The sequence below is a fragment of the Pinus tabuliformis genome, chromosome 8 (assembly GCF_031772625.1).
Source record: "Pinus tabuliformis cultivar Carrire ecotype Pingquan chromosome 8, CPIR1, whole genome shotgun sequence".
Taxonomy (NCBI): Eukaryota; Viridiplantae; Streptophyta; class Pinopsida; order Pinales; family Pinaceae; genus Pinus; species Pinus tabuliformis.
In genome coordinates this window covers 1,204,623,867-1,204,638,729 of record NC_142294.1, presented here as the reverse complement: position 1 = coordinate 1,204,638,729, position 14,863 = coordinate 1,204,623,867, and the positions used below count along the sequence as shown (strand labels likewise).

The 14,863-nt window shown below is 39.0% G+C and overlaps 1 pseudogene; it reads left to right on the top strand.

The window, feature by feature from the left end:
- Nucleotides 1-2,510: 2,510 nt before the first annotated feature.
- LOC149239689 (gamma-glutamylcyclotransferase 2-3 pseudogene) lies at nucleotides 2,511-3,226 on the top strand (annotated as a pseudogene).
- Nucleotides 3,227-14,863: the final 11,637 nt, after the last annotated feature.

The following is a 14,863-nucleotide window of genomic DNA, read 5'->3' as shown; positions in this document are numbered from 1 at the left end:
TCTCTTTCATGATTGAGGAACTGAACACTGTGATTGAAGATCAGTTTGCACAGCTGGAAAGTTTCAAGGAAGGACAAGCTGATCATGTGTTCTGGGATCCTATAGCTGATTACATGGAAGAGTTTTATTCTCCAGTGTTTCAGCTTACCTACGAAGATCAGAGACAGTTTCAGTGGCAGGGGTCATTACATTATCACATTGGCTCTGAAATCCGATGCAGTCAAAGACATTTTCAGTGGCAGCTGTCATCTCACTATCACATTGGCGCTGAACTTCGGGACAGGCAAAGAAGTCAAATGTCAGATAAAGCAAATGACTGGCTGCATTGGAAGTTTCATATTGATTGAGCTGAGGAAAGTTTAAATGGTTAGGATAGGTAGGTAGGTAAATTGCAAATAAGCTCAAGGTTGGCTGAGCATTTATTTTTCAGTAGCATTAGTTTCTCTCTCCTACAGTCAGGCTTGTCAAGCGAATTTCTGTTTGTTACAAATGGGTAAGGCACTGGAGCTGCATGTTCTTAGTGTACCACAGGGGCACACTATCCCTAGTGGAGCCACTGTTATCACTGAAAATGTTGTAGTAAAAAATTTTTAGCTTGGCTTAAAGTCAGAGCAGTTTCGCAGCGCCAGAATTCTTTTTAGCAGTTTCACAGCGCTACCTGTTTGCGTGGTTTCGTAGCGTGCTACGAAACTGGGGATTTGTTTGAGTTTTCAGTGAAAGTCCAAATTCTAGCATGCTTATTGTACAGAGTTCTTCTTCCCTCCAGGAATGTTGATAAGAGCAGTGGCAGTATGTTCAAGGAGACACCTTATGATGATACAGCTATTGTAGGATTGCCATCAAATACATTAAGGGAGTTATCTCTGAATTCTGGCTCATGGGTGATTGTGAAAGATGATGATAATGATGTGGAGAGACCTGCAAGTCTACAACCAATTCAATGCAGTTGCTTGGGCAATTCATGTGAAGGACCTGATAGCCCTTATTGCTTTTTCTTGCACTTTGTGTCTATTCCTCTGCACACAAAGATTCTCATATCCCCCACTTTACTCCTATATAACAAGAACACCTTAAGTCTTTGAAGCCATTCAGGTGTTTGTGATTAATAAAGGGTTACCAAAAAGGGCAAAAGGTGTTGAGTGGAAAGGAATAGAAGCACGTGCTGGCCTCTCTGGCTAGTCAGCTGTGCTCCATTTTGCAACTTTGGCCACCTTTTTATACACCCTCTCTCCATCGCTCTACCCAATGCCAGTATTTGGACAATTCCAGTGTTAATACTATTTTGTATTCCTTGTTCTTCAATATTGTTTTCTTGTGTGGCAGCAGTGTCCTCATTACCTATCAGGAGTATAACATGTCTTCTGTTTTGGCGAAAACTTGTGGAGAAGATGTAAAAGTGTTTGCTGTACAACCCAAGTGTTTGGAACTCCCGTTCAAAATCTTTGGAGCAACAATTTCAACACTGATTTCTACAGAAGACAGCGCAGGCAAATATTCAACGAATGTCAAACTCAGCCGTGCTGTAGGAGATGAAAAAGCTACTTCAAAAGGTTGGAAATCATTCATGTGAGTTTTGTCAAGATGTGAGATAAAATCGCCAGAGCAATCTGAAGAGCTATTAGGATTGATTGTAGATTCTCTCAAGGTATTCGATGGTGTAGTTCCCCACGGTGGTCCAGAACCGAGACAGAGGTCACAACTCAGAAAATTGCTTTTGTTTTAGATAAGGCTTCAAAACATTTGCAACCAGATATTATTGCTTTGGTGACAAAGTTGACAGTTATTTTAGAACATTTATTGGCTGCTTAAGCATTATTGGATCGACTTAAAGAACCAGATACGTAGCTTGAGCTGTGGTTACCTGTTCATGCCGCATTAAGAAGGTTACAAATTGGGTTGTTATTAATTGTCTTCCTACTAAAAGAGTTCTTTAATTCATGGAGAATTCATTAGAGGGTCAGATGCTGCTAGCAGACTCAAAGCAGTTTTGTGAAAAGCATGTTGTTTCTTTAGTTATCAATTTGTTTCCGAAGCTATTATGGGAGTTGAGGCATGACAAATCCAACGCATCCAATGCTGTATTAAACGTTCTTCTTCATATTGGTCGTTCTGCTCCTGTAGGTTCTATACTGCTTGCGGAATATATGAAATTACAGCCAACGTTACAAATAGGCAGCGTTGTGTTTATTTCTGCAGGGGATCACGTTTTTCTTAGACTGGGATACACAACACCTCCTTAATGCACGTCGGTTCATTATTAATGCACATATTGAAGACATGAAAGTGCTCTTTTCAAATGCGGTGATTAATGCCAAGTGTCGAGTAGTTTTATATGCTACAAGGCCGCCATGGTTAGTGACACTGGGATAGAGATGTGGCGCAAAAGCTGGAAGGATATTGATTGATGTCGATTAAAAGACGAGTGCACTAGTGAATGGCATCTGTGAAAGATTGAATGGCATCCCCTGGAGGCTGTAGAATTGAGGGAGGTCGACGGCAAGGCGGAGAAGATGGTTCTGTCGGTGTTTGGTTACGGTTCCATAATATGAAAGGCGGGTTTCCACTATGACAAACAACGAGTTGGTTTCATCAAAGGCTACCGTCGTCTTTTCCATCAAGGGAGCACAGACCATAGAGGAACCCCTGCCAATCCCGGCAGGACTGTTACACTCGAGCCTCACGATGGTCACATCAGTCGAGGCGTTGCTTACAGGGTTTCTGGACAGGAAGCTGAAGATATTGCTTTATCTTATCTAGAAGTGAAAGAGAAGGAATATGATTAAAAGGCCTACGTTGATTTCTATTTTGAAGAGGATTCAACAGAGCCAGTTATATCTGGAGTCCCTGTGTTCATTGCATCAACAGACAAGAATTCGAATAAAAATTACCTGGGCCCTGTACCATTGGAAATGATGGCTCATCAAATTGTTGGAGCTGTGAGTCCTTCCGGGCCTAACATTGAATATCTCTTTAACTAGAGACAGTTTTACTTGAGATAGGTTGCAATGATAGTCACGTGACAGACCTCGCAAATGCAGTTAGGAAAGTATTAACATGCAAAGATGGAGATGCTACTTCAAATGGAGATGCAAAAGTACTGAACTTCAGTGTGAACTTCAGCAATTTGTTGTCTTATTCACGAGATTGCTTTAAAGGATATTTTGCCGAGCCTTTTGAGTACTATAACATGCGCTGCCTCAATCTAGAATATCTCATTTGTGATTGAAGTGAATCATAGGATGTGGGGATAGTCTCTTTGTGGGGTTATGTTATCTAACAGCATATGCTCCCTTTGGATACTATTATTAAAGCGATGCCATTGGAATTGTTTCTGCAAGTCATTGGGTTTATGAAGAAAATTGCAGATTTGGTTGAAAGTTGTAAGCATAAAGTTTGCCTACGTAACCTCCCGGATGAAGAATTTAACAGTCTTATGGAGATACATGCAACTGGTCGTCTTTCTTAGTTCATTAATGTAAAAAGGCATTTAAAGTTACCCTGCCTTGTGATGGTCAGATGAAGCGGAATAGAGGATGTTGACACAGCTCCACTAGCTGTTCTGACCTATGCTATGGAGCTCAAAATTTACCTTGAAAAGCCTGAACCTCGTGCAATTACTTCATTGGCAGTCTAAGCATTCAATGTTGAAATTTTCCAACAGTCTCTTTCCATCTATATTTGACATTAGAGAATGGAATTTTTGAGAAGGGACACAGCCATCTATAATAGATGCTTCAAGAGATCAACGCGCACTTTTTAAGAATGTTCCAGCAGTTCTTATGGAATTGGACTCATATGCAAGGGCTTTGTTCTATACCAACAGAAGGATCAAGATATTATTATTCACCTTGCTGTGGACGGTCTAGTACGTAGTAAATTACCTTACATGAATATTGTGGGAGGTTCTAAAAGTCTTTTAACAGAGGAGACAAGTTTTTCCTCAGGAGAAATATTTATTGCAAGCAAACCTTTTCTAAACAATCAAGTACTTAAGCTATGAACACTGACAATTATTTAGAAAACCAGAGAAGAAGAGTGTGTTTTCTTTAAATCACACAGCAGTTTCGTAGCGCGCTACGAAACTGCTGTAGGTGATGATTTAAAGCGCAGGGCAGCTAGTGTGATACTGTGAGCAGCTAGTTTGACACGGTGAGCGGGAGTTGTGGAAAAGGAACAGCTGTCTATCAAATACCACCTACAGCACATCAGAAACCTGGCATCATTCCATACTTGGGGTTATTAAAAGATTTGGGAGCAGGCTGCTATATTTTAGGAGAATGTTGGGAGACAGAGATCGTTAAGATAGGAGCATCTCTTCTGGTCAATTAATGAGCCATCAGCGCTCTTAAGCATCCTAAATCAGCATCCATTGCACCTGTAGCTCAGCCATATCAGATTAATTGAAGGAGGACAGCTGTCAAAGCATTCAAGAAAGCATCAAGTCTACGAGGAGAAAAGAATTATTGTTTTAGTTTGATTAGGACTTTATGTAATTATAGTTTAGCATGTATGTAATTAATGCAGTTAGTTAAAGGCATGTAGGAGTAGTTAATAGGAGATTCGAACTCATTCTAGAGGGAGGAAATGTATTCCTATATATGGTGAAAATTAGAATGTAATAGGGGTTGGACTGTATATACAAAAACAGAGTTTTATAGAGCTTATGAAAAGACTGTTATAGTAATAGCAAACAGAGTTTTTTCTTCCCAAGATTCTCAATGCATCTCTTTGTTCAAATGTGATGGTGGTTTTAGTTTCTTAATGTTCTTTTTACAGCCTTGTTATGGTACAATCCCTCAGAATTCATATTATATGCTCTGACTTCCTGTGTGCTTGACAGGCTGTGGGTTTTGGTGAAGCATGTTTGAACATCACTCAGAATTCATTTTTTAATGCTCTGACTTCCTGTATGTTCAGCAGGCTTTGATTTAGGTAAATTATGTTTGAACCTTTGATGATGCAAAGAGCCTTGGCTTCTATGAGATGACTGTGATTTGGTTTATTAACTGTGAGAGACTCCATAGCCCAATGAAGACTAATTTGATGTATGTCCAGCCAGCTATATTTTTATAAATGTGTGAAGAGTTAGCCCTCTAGTGTTTGAAGGATTTTGTCAAGAGTCATGAGAGAGCCCTCTCTGATTAGGAAGGCTAATTCCTAATCTAAAGTATGGTCTGAAACAGTTACATGAGACCTTGCTTGGTTGCAGTCCCTAGTACTGGTTTTGTGATAACATAATAGATGATAATTCAACTAATTTGATAAGGCACCAATGCTTCTTACTGATTCATAGATAAGTATAAGACCCCTATGCTCAGATCTATTGTTTAAACTTATAGAATGCATAATTCTGACATGTTTGACGAAATGTCTGTCATGGCTAGTAGGGGTCCAATCAAGTATTTGTTCAAGAATTTGTATTGGCATCATTATCTCTATGTTTCCTTTCATTTCTATTAATTCCATGAACTTCTGGACAATGACTGGGACCTAGCCCTAGAATTTAGCCTTAAATCTCGCAGTCAATGGCATAACAATGACAAAAAAAGTCTACAGTCACACTCAGGTAGGCTTATTGGAGCAACTGGGACCCTCAGTCACTTGGAGGGCTTGGCAAGGGAGCGGTTGTGGCTCTAGGTCCTTAAACTGTTGAGTTTCCTCAAGGGTTGGTCACCTAGAAAGGTGGGGTAGCTCTTGGAGGTTTTGTAGGATGTGTGGATGGTAAATTTGTCTATGTTTTATCAGTTCCACTTCCTTAAGGTGACCTAGGAGGTTGAATCATATCATAGTATCCTCTCGTCACATGTGTACTCCGGTTGGCCAGTTACTAGAAGGTGTTACATCTAGCCCAAGAGGTCATGTCAAAGTTTTTGACTCATTATAAGCCTAGCTGAGAGTCATACCAACAAGCATATTAGTTTAAATTTTTGTAACATATGATATAGGAAGGTAATATCATTAATATGACAGTCCCATGTTGGTCTACTAAGTATCATAGTTAGTTGTCGTTCATTTTTAGTTAGTTAATTTCTAGTTGAGTTTTACTTCAATTTTTAATTGTTGATGTTTCCTATGTAATATTTTTAGTTGTTACTAAATAATGTGAATTGTTAGTTCGATCCACTTCCATTTTGATTTTATTCTTGTTAATGTTTTCTTCCTTTACAATCTTCATCACTACTATCATGAATATTATAGTTTCATTAACTTGGTGCAAAACACCCATATAAATAATAAGCCTTCCTATTGGTATTCTCCTCATCGTTCCTTAAATTATTTTATTATCATATAAAGTGTTGGCTAGGGTTGATGTTTTATATTGGTTTTTATTTGCTTTACAACTTATAAATCAATAAAAACTATAAACAATATAAAAAACCACATAGAAAAAACCACGGTGAATTTTAGGGTAGTTTGGATTTATTGTGTCACTTGTTTGTACTATAATAGGGTATTCAAATAGGAATTAGGAAAATATATTATTTTCCAACACTTGCAGTTATTGTAAATGTAGGTTTTAACCCCATACATAAATTATCTGCATACGAATTCTAAAACACAAAAAATAAACAATAGCGAGATCATAACACATAAAACAAATATACGCATAGATTTTCCCCTAGATCCCAAAATCGGGACTACCAGATTGATTTTTCATTATGTTCCTTTCAATGTTACAATACATATATATACATGTTAAAGAATCCAATACCATGGACCAAAAAACCATCGCGCCCAAAGCCATGTGTGAAAACCATGCACAAAACCATAGGTAGGTCCGCCCACCTAATATAGGGTCCAAAAAAAAAAAATCCCCAAAGCAATGCCCCAAACCCCATAGAGGGGGGCTAATAGCCCTGCCTCAAACCCCCTGTGACCCCTCCTGCTGCGCTATCAGCGCAACGAAGGGGTTGCCCCGCCACCCCTCTAACCCCCTAGTTAACTAGGGGAGCTAGTCGTGGAAAGAATATAACACAACCCAACATTCTCCCACTTCTTGTTTTCTTTCCACAGGGAGCCATAGGAGAGCTTAGTCATTTATCCAACCCTGCAATGCCCATTGTTTCTCTACACCAAGAGAACTTCTCAGAGCTCACAGATTTTGTCAATGCATCTGCAGTATTCTTCAAAGTGTCCACCTTTACCAGCAACACCTTTTTGTCTTCTCTCATATCCCTCACAAAGTGATACTAAAAAACAATGTGCTTTGTCTTTAAATGATAAGCAGGGTTCTTTGCCAAGAAAATTTCACTTTGGCTGTCACAGTCTATCCTTATATCTCCCTGTACTAACCCCATACTTGAACACAATTTCTGCAACCAAACTGCTTCCTTGCTTGCATGAGTGGCTGCCATGTATTCTGCCTCTGTAGTCGATAATGCCATTACAAATTGTTTCTTACTCATCCAACTCACTGCACCTCCAAATACGTTAAACACATACCCACTTGTAGATCTTGTCTGATCCAGATCTCCAACCCAGTCTACATCAACAAAGCCACGACTATCCAACACTATCCAATCTTTGTCTTCCTTGGTAGCACAAACCATGATCACTAGTGCCATGCAAATACTTGAAAACCTGCTTCACTGTTGTCCAGTGCTCCTTACCTTGTTTTGACATAAACCTGCTCAATACTCCCACTGCATGTGCAATTTTTGGTCTAGTACAGACCATCGCATACATCAGGCTACCGACTTCACTAGCATATGGAACACGGGAGATGTCCTCTTCCTCTTCTTGTGTCTTGGGACACTGTTCAACAGATAAATTTACACCTTCAGGAATAGGAACCTCCATCGGTTTACTAGCCTACATATTAAACCTCTGAAGTATTGTTTCGACATACTTCCTCTGGTTTAACCAGATCTTCCTCTTTGCCCTATATCTTTTAATTTCCATGCCCAAAATATAGTTTGCAGCACCAATATCTTTCATGTCAAATTTGGAGGACAATTGGGTCTTCAAAACCTAGATAATTTCTTTGTCATTTCCAACCAGCAACATATCATCCACATACAAGAACAGATAAATAGCACGATCACCAATTAATTTAAAATACACACAGTGATCTTCTCTGCTTCTGGTGAAGCTAAGTCCCCATATAAATGTATCAAATTTTTGATACCACATCCTTGGTGACTGTTTTAACCCATATAGAGACTTCTTTAACTTGCATACCATTTATTTCTTACCCTTCACGCAAAACCTTTAGGTTGCTTCATGTAGATCTCTTCTTCCAGATCCTCATGAAGAAATGTTGTCTTCACATCCATCTATTCTACCTCAAAATCAAAAGCAGCAACGACCGATAATAGTAATACAATAGAAGCTACCTTGGCAACAGGAGAAAAAATATCACCAAAATCAATTCCCAACACCTGGGAATAACCTTTTGCTACCAACCAAGCTTTGTATTTCTCCACCTTTCCTTTTGCATTTGTCTTCTTGTTGAACACCCATTTGATGCTAATGAGTTTCCTTCTAGCCGGCAACTCCACCAGATCCCAAGCCTCATTTTTGTCCAAAGATGCCATTTCATCAACCATGGCCTCTTTCCAGAGTTTTCCATCCTCTGAATCTACTGCTTCCTCACAGTTCTAGGATCATCATCAATAATAGATAAAGAAAAAATTGAACAGAAAGAAGATGGACGATACCTTTTTGGCTGCCTTGTTTCTCAAACAGGTCTTCTCACAACCAGAGTTTGTGGCTCTTCATCTTCTAATTCCTCTTCTGCTATAGAGTCTGATTCTTCCTCCTTTAGCTCAAACTCTATCTTCTCGAGTTCCTTTGGTTGGGCTTCATGTTTAATAACATATTTCACCTCTTTGAATACCACATCTCAGCTATACACAACCTTCCTTATTATTGGGTTCCAATGTTTATAAGCCTTTAAACCATCCTTATACCCAATAAAGATGAACTTTTCAGATTTACTATCCAACTTTGTTCTTTTCTCATTTGGAAAATGTACATATGCATCACATCCAAATACCATTAGATGTGAAAGATAGGGTCTCTTACCATGCCATACCTCTTATGGAGTCTTATCGTCCAACGCTGATGAAGGTGATCTATTGACTAGGTAACATGCAGTATCCACCACTTCTGCCCACAATTCTTGTCCTAACCCAACACCACTGAGCATGCTTCTTGCCTTTTCCATCAACGTCTTGTTCATTCTTTCTCCAACTCCATTTTTCTCAAGTGTGTATGGAGTAGTCTTCTGCTGTGATATACCACACTTCTTACAGAATTCTTCAAATTACTTCTTGCAAAACTCTCCACCATTATTTGTCCTCAACACCTTTATCTTCTTCTCTGTCTGGTTTTCCATAAGAGCCTTAAATTCTTTAAACCTGTCAAAGGCTTCAGATTTCTTCTTAAGGAAATATATCCATGTATTCCTTGAGAAGTCATCTATAAATGATACATAGTACATAGACTTACCCAGTGATGGAACCTTCATAGGTCCAAACACATCACTGTGCAGAAGTTCTAATATATGTTTTGTCCTCTTACCACCAGAGGGGAAACTCACCCGATTCTGCTTCCCATATACACAATTTTCATAGAAATTGAAATCCAGAGAGCTATTAGTCATACCTTCTACCATACCTTTACCATGAAGTATTCGAAGGCCCTTCTCTCCAATATGTCCAAGCCTTTGATGCCATAGCATGGTCTTTTCTCCAAAGACCACTAGATTTTCTGCTCCACTTTCAAGAACCATAGAACTGTTGCACCCATCAAAAGCAGTGCTACCTTGCAGCTTGTACAGAGTTCCAATCCGAACTCCCTGCATTAATACCAGTGCTCCCTGAGCCATCTTGCAAGTATCCTTCTCAAACACTATTTTTACACTTGCATCATCTAGCTTGCTTACACAAATAAGATTTCTGGCCAACACAGGATTATGCAGAACACCCAAAAGTGTTCTATTCCTTCCACCTTGCAAATTCAACTTAACTTTTCCGCGGCCAATGATTTTAGCCTTCCTGTGATTCCCCAAGAAGACATCACCACCATCATATTTCTCATACTCAAAGAACTACTTTCTATGGGGATGAAGTGAAAGGATGCACTTGAGTCAATTAACCATGCCTTATGATCTACATGTGTACTTGAAGAAGGCAAGTACACATCCCCACCTTCATCTAAGGTGGTTTTTGCCTCTTCAGAAGGAGCATCATTAGATCCCTTTCCTTTGTTAGGAGCTTTAGATTTACAATTGCTTTTGTAGTGCCCTTCCTTTCCGCATTTCCAGCACAACTTTATGGGTTTTCTTGGAGATTTAGATCTCCCTCTAGATTTAAATCTCCCACTTGATGATTTATTTTTGTTTCTATTCTGGGACATTCCTCGTACAGACAAGGCATCACAATTTTGGCTCTCCATATTTTTCTGTCTCATCTCCTCCGTCACTAAGGATGAGACTATTTCATCAAACCACAAGGTAGTTGCATTGCTACCTATTGTAATAACCAGACTATCTCTCAAATCTAGTAGAGAAAAAAACAAACTGATGCACGTATCTTCATCTGAAATTTTAATATCAACAAATAATAACTGACTTACCACAGTATTAAATGTGTTCAGATGCTCTGTCACTGAGTCCATCTTTCATCCTCTGGTTATACATCGTTTTCTGTAGGAATAGTTTATTCACCAGAGACTTAGATTGGTACAAACTTGCTAACTTGTCCCACAAAGCCTTAGTCACAGCTTCCCCTGATACATTCAGCAATACTGAATCTCAAACACACAATCGTATTGTGCTATTTTCCATCTAATCCAACTTATTCCATTCTCATCAGACACTCCCGTTGGTTTAGTACCCAAATCTACCATCCACTGATATTTATCTAACAATAGATCCTCCATCTTGAGTTTCCATAACTCAATACTTTGACCATTAAATTTCTCGATCTCTATATTTCCACTGCTCGCCATCTTCTTTCACCACCAAAATTTGATCCCACAAATCTCTCACTGAATAGGGTCTACCACAGGCCCAAGAGAAACCCCTCAGCAACAAAGGCATCCCCTTGAAGCCAAAATAGCTCTGACACCAAATGTATGTTTTAACCCCATACAGAAATTACCTGTATACGAATTCTGAAACACAAAAAATAAACAAAAGTGAGAGCATAACAAATAAAACAAATATACATAGATATTTTCCCCTGGATCAAAAGACCAGGACTATCAGATTGATTTTTCATTATGTTCCTTTCAATGTCACAATATATATATATATATATATATATATATATATATACATGTCGAAGCATCCAATATCATGGACCAAAAAAACATCGTGCCCAAAACCATGCATAGAACCATAGGTAGGTCTGCCCACCTAATATAGGGTCCAAAAAAAAAAAATTCCCACGGGACGCTACCCCAGACCCCATAGAGGGGGTCTAACCACCCCCCCTCAAACCCCTCATATAGGGGGAGTTGCTGCCCCCCTGTGACCCCCCCCCCCCCCCCCCGCTACGCAGTCGGCGCAATGAAGGGTGGGCTCTACCCCCCCCCCCCCCCCCCCCCCCCCCCCTTAACCCCCCAATTAACTAGGGGACCTACTCATGGAAAGAATATAAAACAACCCAACAGTAAAGAAACTATTTTCAAGTAGATAACTTGTGTTGCATGCTTTTCAGATTTATACATTATATCAAGTAAAAATAATTGTAATAAATAAAAAATATATATTCTCAGATAGGCATTACTGGTACATCAATTGGAGTAAACTAGTATATTTTATTCATAAAAAATTAAGTTTGAATTGATACTGGTTGAGCTGGAGCCACTCAGAGAAATTACTTATGGAAAACACTGATTAGATTTGTCCATAGCCTATTTCCTACTCAATCTTGAAAAATAATATAAATTTCAAAACAAACTATATAATTTACTTTCTACTAGTGAATGAAATAATTAAAAAAACCAATGCATTATTTTCCATTACAAGAATACCTTGGTTTTAAAATAAACACCAAAACCCACATCCAAAAAAAAACTAATACATTTACTAACCTACTGGTATTAATATATAGATATATATATATATATATATATATATATATATATATATATATATATATATATATATATATATATATATATATATATATATATATAGTTAAACAGAAATGCATGTGTACCTCAAAATCAACACATGCATTAGGTCATGATTCTTTTGGAATATTTTTTAGTGAGCATTGCATTACAAAACCAGAAGATATTTTCTAATCCCATTATGGTTAAACTGGTTAGAAATGATTAATCTAAATTCCCAGATCTCTAAATTGTATTATTGAATTGAAAAAGTCAATACCTCAGTTAAAATCTCTTAATGGGGCCCATTTTTTAAGGGCTATCCATCATTGAACTCTGTCGTTCACATATTCTCAACATCTTTAAACAAGACCTTCTCCATCACAAGATATAGCCATATTTATTTCCTCTAGATGCAATTTCACGGATCCATAGGTGTGGATTGTCCATTTTCCCAGAATTTTGAACAAAATATGAATGCAAATCTCAAATATTTCTATGCACCTTAGAGCACGATAGTGGAACCTTGATACCCAAAAATATGGATGTTCCTTTAATCAACATTCCTACTAACGGATTTAGTAGAATCTAGAAAATCCAATACTAAATGGCTCAACTTCCAATAGGTCGTTAAGAACCAACCTTGAGAATGGAACATTCAATCTAGGTATCCAAATTATTAACTATTCTTCTTTATTAACACCACTTTCTTTTCTTTTCTCGGCAATACTAACTACTTTTATATTAATATGTACAGAAAACGTTACATCCAAAGAAGTTGGCTGCCCAAGGCCAACTGCGGCTCATGGGTGGCATTTTCAGACTTGTATTTTTGCCTCGCAGGGTGATAGGATTAGAAGGATCAAAATTCAAAACGCTAAGAGTTTCCATAATGGCCCCATAACGACCCATGCAGGGGCATTTCCAAAAAGACATACAACCCAGACAAATTGTAGAAATTGAATACATAACCGTGAACATACAGAAACGAGGCAACCACCAAAGATTTGTGCCCAACAGAAGACTTCGTCCCCACTGCAACGGTGGAGACCGCATACAATAACTAGCAACAAAAAGAACACAGACCACCATGTGAAACAGAAAATTGAAATTGTTCATACCCCAAAACCCGACCTGAGAGAGGAAGGCATAAACACAAGACCGCCGCTGAGAGCTAATCCTCTGGCTCTTCTTCCATAGCCGTAGGATTATGCGCTGGTTCTGGCTGCTCGGGAGCTCGACGTTGGGTGGTGGAATGAGAGCGCTCTGTCCCTGAATTGCCCTCCTCACTCGCCGGTTCCTCCACTGGGAGCTTCCCTCGACCACTTGCTGAGCCTTCCGCTTCAGTTGACGGCTCCCCCAATGGGAGCTTCCCCTTACCGCGTGCAGTATTATCTTCAGCCAGGACCAGAGACGATTCTTCTGCGTTCTCCTCTTGAATTTGGGTAAAAAGCACAGAGATATGTGCATTAATGCCTGGATTATCCCCAGAGCTACCCAGTGTGAAGATAACTGAACCAAATGCAGGTAGCTTGGGCTCCCCTCCACTAGAGCTGCCCACTTCCATGACTTGACAGGCCGGGATAGGTGTGGCTCCCATTCTCCTGTAACAGTAACAACAGCAACAATGATGATGAACGTCCGCAGCTGGGGGACGAGAGGATTCTCCGCGCCCGGGTCCTCTGCGACAAGGCATCCTTTCACGCACCATGATAGCCACCAGCCCCTTATTCCGTTCCCCAGCAGACGAGGTTCGGCACTGGATCTGAGCCCTCCCCACAACGTGCAATCCCCAATTCGGGAGAGAGCAAAGCTTAAATAGGCGTATACACAGCCTAGAGAACGCAGGTGTGAAACGAACCTCGGCCCAACTCTCCACCACCAGCTCACAGCATAGACGCTCAACACTCTGAAAATTCCTCTCACCACGATGAGCTCCCTTCCCCAAGCCATCTGCATACTTAAACCGCGTAACATTACCAATGAAATGACCTGCATTGAATGCCCCTCGCAGGTTAGCCATTCCCTCCATCAGCTCCATTAAGGATGCCCAGAAGCCGCTTCAGTTGTGAAGTTTCGGCGGCTTGCAGCATTAAAAGCCCAAGCGCTATCACGTGGCAGCCCATGCCCGGCATGTGGCTCGCCATTGTATGTCTTAATGCCACCCGCATCCGGGGTTATTAACACCACTTTCATTGATATGGATATTATCATATATTCATCCTAATTACGGATACAATGTGTCATTTTTCATTGTTTAAACTATATTTTTGAATGCTAAATAGAATATATATGTAAGACCAAATAAAATTTGTAACCATAAAAACTTAATTTTTTCTATATATAGATATATATGAAGTTGATATCAACATAAATTACTTAACATAGATTTTCAAAGAGTTTATTTAAATTCTTTGTTGAAATAATTTTGAAAAGTATAAGATTTAAACATCTCATTCACACATTTTTTTACTTCTAATTACTTTACAATGTATTCATTTTTACTTACACATCCCCTCATACTAGGCTATAAAATGAGCCTCTCAGCTCAATAATAAATCTATAAATCCTTCAAAGTTCCAAATGATGCATATCTAGTCATTATATTTTACAACAAATAATAGTGCCTTTTACGTTAATTAACATGCTTTTCATGCTCATATCAATTAACAAATCTCCTTTCATTAGTCAAGGAGTTGCTTCTATAGTTACTTAAATCTCGCTTAATAGATTTGGGGTATCAGATCTAGAATTTAACTTAGTTCCCTAAGTCTTGAATACAATTATGATAAATGGA